The sequence below is a fragment of the Moschus berezovskii genome, chromosome 27 (genome assembly GCF_049115385.1).
Source record: "Moschus berezovskii isolate FMDL1 chromosome 27, NW_MosBer_1.0, whole genome shotgun sequence".
NCBI lineage: Eukaryota > Metazoa > Chordata > Mammalia > Artiodactyla > Moschidae > Moschus > Moschus berezovskii.
The window spans coordinates 20,118,812-20,126,152 of NC_142486.1; the positions used below are offsets into that span (position 1 = coordinate 20,118,812).

The window sequence follows — 7,341 nt, forward strand, 5'->3', positions numbered from 1 at the left end:
AGGAAAATTATGACCAACCTAGATAGCATATTAAAAAGCAGAGACATTACTTTGCCAACAAAGGTCCATCTGTCAAGGCTGTTTTTTCCAGTGGTCATGTATGGATGTGAAAGTTGGACTGTGAAGAAAGTTGGGCACTGAAGAATTTATGCTTTTGAACTTGGTGTTGGAGAAGACTCTTGAGAGTCCTTTGGACTGCAAGGAGATCCAACCAGTCCATTCTAGAGGAGATCAGTCCTGGGTGTTCATTGGAAGGACTGATGCTGAAGCTGAGTTAGTGATGGACAGGGAGGCCTGGCGTGCTGCGATTCATGGGGTCACAAAGAGTCAAACACAACTGAGCAACTGAACTTAACTGAACTGAACTTAATTCTGGAGAAGAGCTCAAAGATTGTTCTGTGTATCCCTTGAGGCAGAACCAGGACACTGTCCCAGAGGTGCACTTTTATTTCTTGACTGCTCTTCCCTTGTCTTGCGTCTCCTTGTTCCTTGATTAGCAATGATTTGAACCTTCCCTTTGGAACTCAGTGAAGGTCATGGAGGCTGAAACCTGTTTCCTACAAACAAAAAGTGGGGGACACAGAAAGGTTTCCATGCCCAGAGTCCCACAGGGTCCTGATCAATTTCATGCAAGATGACTAGCCAGAGAAAACCTGAAGGACGAACTCCACCACCATAAACTCTGAGACTACAAGCCACATGGCAGAGAAGTTCTCCTGTGTTCCCTTACCATACTGCCCTCCGCCTGGGCACCGCATCCCAATAAATTCCCTTACTTTGTCAGCATGTATGTCTCCTTGGACAATTCATTTCTGAGTGTTAGACAGGAACCCAATCTCGGGCCCTGGAAGGGGTCCCCCTTCCTGTAATACCTCTACTGTCCTCTTGCTCTCTTCTGCTCATGGGAGGGATGAATTCTCATCTCCATGTCTCCTGGTTTTGTGGCAGAAAAGAAGCCAATTCTGACTTCATGTTGGAAACTGTTTCTTTGACTTGCTTTTCATTACTTTTGTTATTATAATCACACATAATAGCCTACCTCAGAGGACCCTGCCTGTCTGCCTGACTGTAAACTAAAGTACCGAGACCCGGAAGTGCGGGCTCACGTGCTGCCGCTGCAGGCTGGGAGGCTTTTAGGTGAAGAATGGCCCTGGAAGGGAAGAACAAACGGGAGAAAAAACAGAGTGCGCAGGAGGGAGAGAACCCTGACGACGGCGCTTGTGGGAATCTGGAAGGAGACTATGAAGTTGGACAAGTCGCCAATAGTTTATTCCGCGGCAAGCAACCCTCCAGGGGCAGTACCGGTCGGCTGGCTTCCCTCTTCGGCTCTGTGAAGCCTCAGCTTCAACCAGTGAAGCCATCAAAAAAAGGAAACGAGATGAGGAGGAAGAAAGTTCACCCCAAATCCAAAGGCCACTTTTGCAAGAACCTGCCAAAAAAATGAAAGCGAAGAAGAAACTTTCCCATGCAGAGAAGTTGGCAAACAGAGAAGATGCCTTAGCAAGTGCTGATTTAGAAGAAGAAATTCACCAGAAACAAGGGCAGAAAAGGAAAAATTCTCAACCTGGTGTTACAGTCGCAGATAAAGAATTACTTGATGATGTAGATGAGACAGTTGTAAATCAAAGAAAGAAAATTCAAATCAATCAAGAAGAAGAGAGATTAAAGAATGAGAGAACTGTGTTTGTTGGGAATTTGCCTGTCACCTGTAATAAGAAGAAGCTGAAATCATTTTTTAAAGAGTATGGACAGATAGAATCCGTACGATTTCGTTCTCTGATTCCAGCAGAGGGAATTTTGTCCAAAAAGTTGGCAGCAATAAAGCGTAAAATTCATCCTGATCAGAAAAATATTAATGCTTATGTTGTGTTTAAGGACGAGAGTGCTGCTGCAAAAGCACTGGAAAGAAATGGGACCCAATTTGCAGAAGGATTTCGTGTTAGAGTGGATCTTGCAACTGAGACCTCCTCCAGGGACAAGAGATCCGTATTTGTGGGGAATCTCCCATACAAAGTTGAAGAATCTGCAGTTGAGAAGCACTTTTTGGCCTGTGGGAACGTTGTGGCTGTGAGGATTGTGCGGGATCAAGTTACTGGAGTCGGCAGAGGCTTTGGCTACGTGCTCTTTGAGAATACAGATGCTGTTCATCTTGCTCTGAAATTAAATAATTCTGAACTGATGGGAAGAAAACTCAGAGTCATGCGTTCTGTCCATAAAGAAAAGTTAAAGCAAAATTCAAATCCTAGTTTGAAGAATGTCAGTAAACCTAAGCAAGGACTTAACTTTGCTCCAAAAAGTGCACAGAATTCTAAAGGTTTGTTTATTGGAGAAAAAGCTGTTCTCATGAAGAAGAAAAAGAAAGGACAGAAGAAAAGTAGACGAACTAAGACACAGAAAAAGCAGAAGTAACAACCCAAAGCTTTTTTTTCCCCCCTCACTGACTACTGGTAATAAAATTGTGATAAAATCTAAAAAAAATAAAATAAAAAATAAACTAAAGTACCTTTTTTCAGCTCGTAGAGACATAATGTGACCCTGCCACTTGTGAATAGCTACAGCAAAGGGAAGACATTAACAATCTGGCCGTTCCCAGAGATGCTTTGGAAGGCTGAAGACAAGTTCACTTTACTTCCCCACCACTTCTTCCTCCCTTTCACTTTATTTCCCCACTGCCTGTCCCTCTCTATTCTGCCTTTTGATTTTAGCTTCTCCTTGCTTCTCTCCCCGACCTGGCATCCAGACCCTGACAAGATGGTTACTCTGAGACATCAGTCTGCCATCTTCTTGATCAGCCGGCTTTCTGAGTAAAGTTATACTCCTTGCCACAACATTTTGTCTCTCGGATTGATTGGCCTGTTGTGTGGTGAGCAGAGCAAGCCTGGACTTGGTCACAGTTTCTCCATGTGGAGAGAAAGAAGAATCCTGGTCCCGTGAAGAAGGGGTGCAAAGGTAAAGGGGATATTTTCTAATTCTGCTTACCTTTGAAACAGAGCAGGACCCTGTGGGATCCTTCTGAGTACAAATCCTTTCAGTGTTTCCCCATTTCTGTTTGTAGGAAATAAGCTTCATTCAGCCTCCTGGGGGCTTCCCTGGTGGCTCAGATGGTAAAGAGTCTACCTGCAGTGCAGGAGACCCAGGTTCTATCCCTGGGTCAGGAAGGTCCCCTGGAGGAAGAAATGGCAACCCACTCCAGTATCCTTGCCTGGAAAACGCCATGGACGGAGGAGCCTGGCAGGCTACAGTCCATGGGGTCACAAAGAGTCAGACACAACTGAGTGACTTCACTTTCTTTCAGCCTCGTTGAACTTCTCTGAGTTCCAAAGAGCAGATTCAAACAGTTGCTTACTAGGGAAGGGAGGGAATGCAGAAACTTAGGAGAAAGAGTCAAGAAGCAATAGTGCAGGGGCTTCCCTGGCAGTTCACTGGTTAAGACTCTACACTTCCACTGCAGGGGTTCCCCTTGTTAGGTAGTTAGAATAGGAAACAGGAGTCCAGAATGGCGGTGGCTAAAAGACAAGCAAGGGAAAAGCCCGCAAAAATAGAACAGAGGAAGGTCAAAGGAAGTTCCAAGGACTGGAGTGAGGACTTCAGGTAGAACAAACAGCACTCCTGGCTAGCCCAGTTTGCATAGGACAGGCCCAGGGGGAGGGAAAAATCATATAAAAAGAGGAGCCAAAGGGGTGGGGCTCTTACTCTCTCTCTCCCGCGCACTGGTTCGGATCTTTGGGTTGGCATGCCTTCACATCTGGATTCTCCTGCTATCTTCTAAATAAAATAGAGCTGTAACACTGATTTGTCTAAGAGCTATAACACAGTCTGTCCAAGATCAAGAGCTGTGATGCGCCGAGGGCTTTAATGTCCGTCACTTCAAATCTTTGTTGTGACGAGACAGAACCGAGGAGCATACACTCGCCTGACACCCTGGTCAGGGAACTAAAACCCTGCAGGCCTTGAAGTGTGGCCAAAAGGAAAAGAGACAACATTGCAGGGTCCTGGTTCCTCAAGGAAAATGCACAGCAAAATACCTTTGAGTTATTCTGCTGGAACTAAGGCCCCCACCAAGGTGCAGGATGGTGACTTCAGGTTGAGCACGAGATTCCTGGAGCACAGCCCTGTTGCCTCACCACCAACCAATCAGAAGAAAGCCAGCGCACAGTAGAAGATATGAAAACTCTGACCTGCTCCCCAAAAGATTCTCCCTTTAAAAGCTTGTGTGTATGTGTGTTAGTCACTCAGCCATATCTGACCCTTTGTGACCCCATGGAGCCCACCAGGCTCCTCTGTCCATGGAATTCTCCAGGCAAGAATACTGGAGTGGATTTTCATCCTCTTCTCCAGCATATCTTCCTGACCTAGGAGTCAAACTTGGGTCTCCTGCACTGTGGGCAGATTCTTTATCGTCTGCGACACCTGGGAAGACTTCATGGTTGAGCAGAATCTTCGGAATTGATTTTTGGACACAAGTCAACCTTCTCCCCAGGTTGCTAGCCTCCTGAAAAAAAGTAACTTTTCTTTCCAACTGACTCTGGATATTTGAATTTGGCTTTTGAGTGGCACTCAGAGTTTGGTAACACCTTGCTTTCTCCTCCTAAAGTAACTGAAATCAGACACTGCTTGCTTCTCATAGAATGGACTTCCTGTTGAAGACCATTTCCAATTTAGTAGCCCTCAAAAGACTACATAGAGGAAACTTACAAAAAAGGAAGAGCAGTATGGGCTCATGCCAGTTTTGAGTTATTTGGTAGAAATAAAAGATTTATGACTGTACTGACTCCTGCCCAATGTTGTGAAATATTTAAAATCTAATACAGTGAATACTAACATCATTACTGAGGAATATGAAAGTGTTAATGTTTCAGAGCCCTGACGCTACCCAGGCCTAATATTAATCATGAGGAAGCTTAATATTTGAACAGAATTGGAAAGAACTGGGCTGCTTTAAAAGCCTTCCCTTTGTGTTCAAAGAGGACATTATCTTCTGAGGGATGGAATGGCCTCCATTTGCATAATGTCTTTCCTTTTGTTCCTTCTGTTGTCCCAACTAATTGCTTTTGAATACACGACCTCTGCTATTTCCCCTATCTTTCTTGCCAATAATGATTTGCCATCCTCTTCCTTCTTGATATGTAAAATGTAGGTAAGTGGGATACTTCAAAGCACAAGACTTCTTGTGAGTCCCCTACAGCTGAGATGGCAATATGGACACATTGATCGTGGCGTGCCTGAGAGTGGATCGAGTAGGGAGACAGAAGCCAGCTCCCTGGGGCTCTCTGCTAAAAGAAAGCATCTCTTTGTGTTATGGGAGAGAGTGGGTTTGAAGAAAAGATGAATAGGTTTAGATTGTAGAAGTTCCCCTTCTCAAGAGAGACTTATAGTGGGGATGCCAGTGTGATATAAAATTCATATTTTATGGCAAGATTAGGAAAAAGTAAACATAGAACACGTCTTCTGCCCTTGGTTTCCTCTCTCCCCCTTTTGTGCATTGTGTACCTGCATTATGCATCGACCAAACTTCTCCATCAGCAAAAAGAGCAGCATTCTCCTTGCACCAAGAACACAACACCTTAAAAGGTACCATTCCTTCTTGATCTTGTAAAGAGTCACGATGATCCACCACCCTGTACCTACAGATCTGGATTGTATAAACTGTCAATAATATGTCATTTAACGTACAGTCCTCTATCTCAAAAAACTTATAAAACTATGCCTTGACTTCTAATGGGTGAAACAGTTCTTAGAGTTTCCTGCGATTCTCTTCCTGGGTTACAATCCTTGGTTTGGCTCAAATAAAATTTTTCATTGCTTTCTTAGATGGACCTATTAATTTTTTTTGTCAACACCAACTTTGTTGTGGTTAATAAAACCCGTTATGTTTCTGTGACTCAGCTGTTCACCTTTCTCAAAACTGTCCTGAGACCACAAGGGGCAAAAATACCAGGGCTGGGGATGAAGATGGAGAGGGCTAGTGATGAAATAAAATTCATAATTTATGGCAAGATGGGAAAAATTTTAATAAAGTGTTTCTTTGCCTGTTTGGGCTTCCTCCCTCCCTGTTTAGTATTTATTACATCTTTTGCTTCTTTGTTTTGTTTTTTGACCATGCAGCTTGTGGGATCTTAGTTCCCCAACCAGGGATCGAACCCATGCTCCCTGCAGTGGAAGTACAGAGTCTTAACCACTGGACTACCAGGGAAGTCCCTTTAGCGTGTTGTGTGCATCTGCATGGGGGCTTCCCAGGTGGCGTGAGTGGTAAAGAACCCTCCCGTCAGTGGAGAGGACATGAGAGATATGGCTTTGATTCCTGGGTTGAGAAGATTCCCCTGGAGAAGGGCATGGCAACCTACTCCAGTATTCTTGCCTGAGAATCCCATGGACAGAGGAACCTGGTGGGCTACAGTCCATAGGGTTGCAAAGAGTCAGACATGACTGAAGCGACTTAGCAGGCACATGTATCTGCACTAATCAGATCTCCTTAGGAGATAACTCCTCCTTAATCTCATCAAGATTCATTACTCCTTAGGAGATAATTTTCTTAATCTTGTAAGGGGCCACAAGAAAAAAACTGGTTAGAACCAACCATGCCCAAGATGGCAGAAGATTCAACTTCCAGCAGACCTTGAGCCTCATTAGAGACTCATTGTGTCTAATTACTCATTGTAATACGTTAGCCAAATGATACACCACGACAGTTCTGAGGCTAATCATAAAAGGTCAAAAGTGACTGGTGGCCCAATTCCTGAAAATCCCTACCACTTCCTCAAAACAGTTGGATAATCCTCCCACTCATTCAGTTCAGTTCAGTCGCTCAGTCGTGTCCAACTCTTAGCGACCCCATGAACCATAGCACGCCAGGCCTCCCTGTCCATCACCAACTCCCGGAGTTCACTCAAACTCATGTCCATCGAGTCAGTGATGCCATCCAGCCACCTCATTCTCTGTCGTCCCCTTCTCCTCCAGCCCCCAATCCTTCACAGCATCAGAGTCTTTTCCAGTGAGTCAACTCTTTGCATGAGGTGGCTAAAGTATTGGAGTTTTAACTTTAGCATCAGTCCTTCCAATGAACACACAGGGTTGATCTCCTTTAGAATGAATTGGTTGGATCTCCTTGCAGTACAAGGGACTCTCAAGAGTCTTCTCCAGCACCACAGTTCAAAAGCATCAATTCTTCAGCGATCAGCTTTCTTCACAGTCCAACTCTCACATCCATACATGACCATGGGAAAAACCATAGCCTTGACTAGACAGACCTCGGTTGGCAAAGTAATATCTCTGCTTTTTAATATACTGTCTAGGTTGGTCATAACTTTCCTTCCAAGGAGTAAGCGTATTTTAATTTCATGG

At 44.4% G+C, this 7,341-nt stretch overlaps 1 pseudogene; it reads left to right on the forward strand.

The window, feature by feature from the left end:
• Positions 1-1,088: 1,088 nt before the first annotated feature.
• On the forward strand, positions 1,089-2,462 carry LOC148773662 (RNA-binding protein 34 pseudogene; annotated as a pseudogene).
• Positions 2,463-7,341: the final 4,879 nt, after the last annotated feature.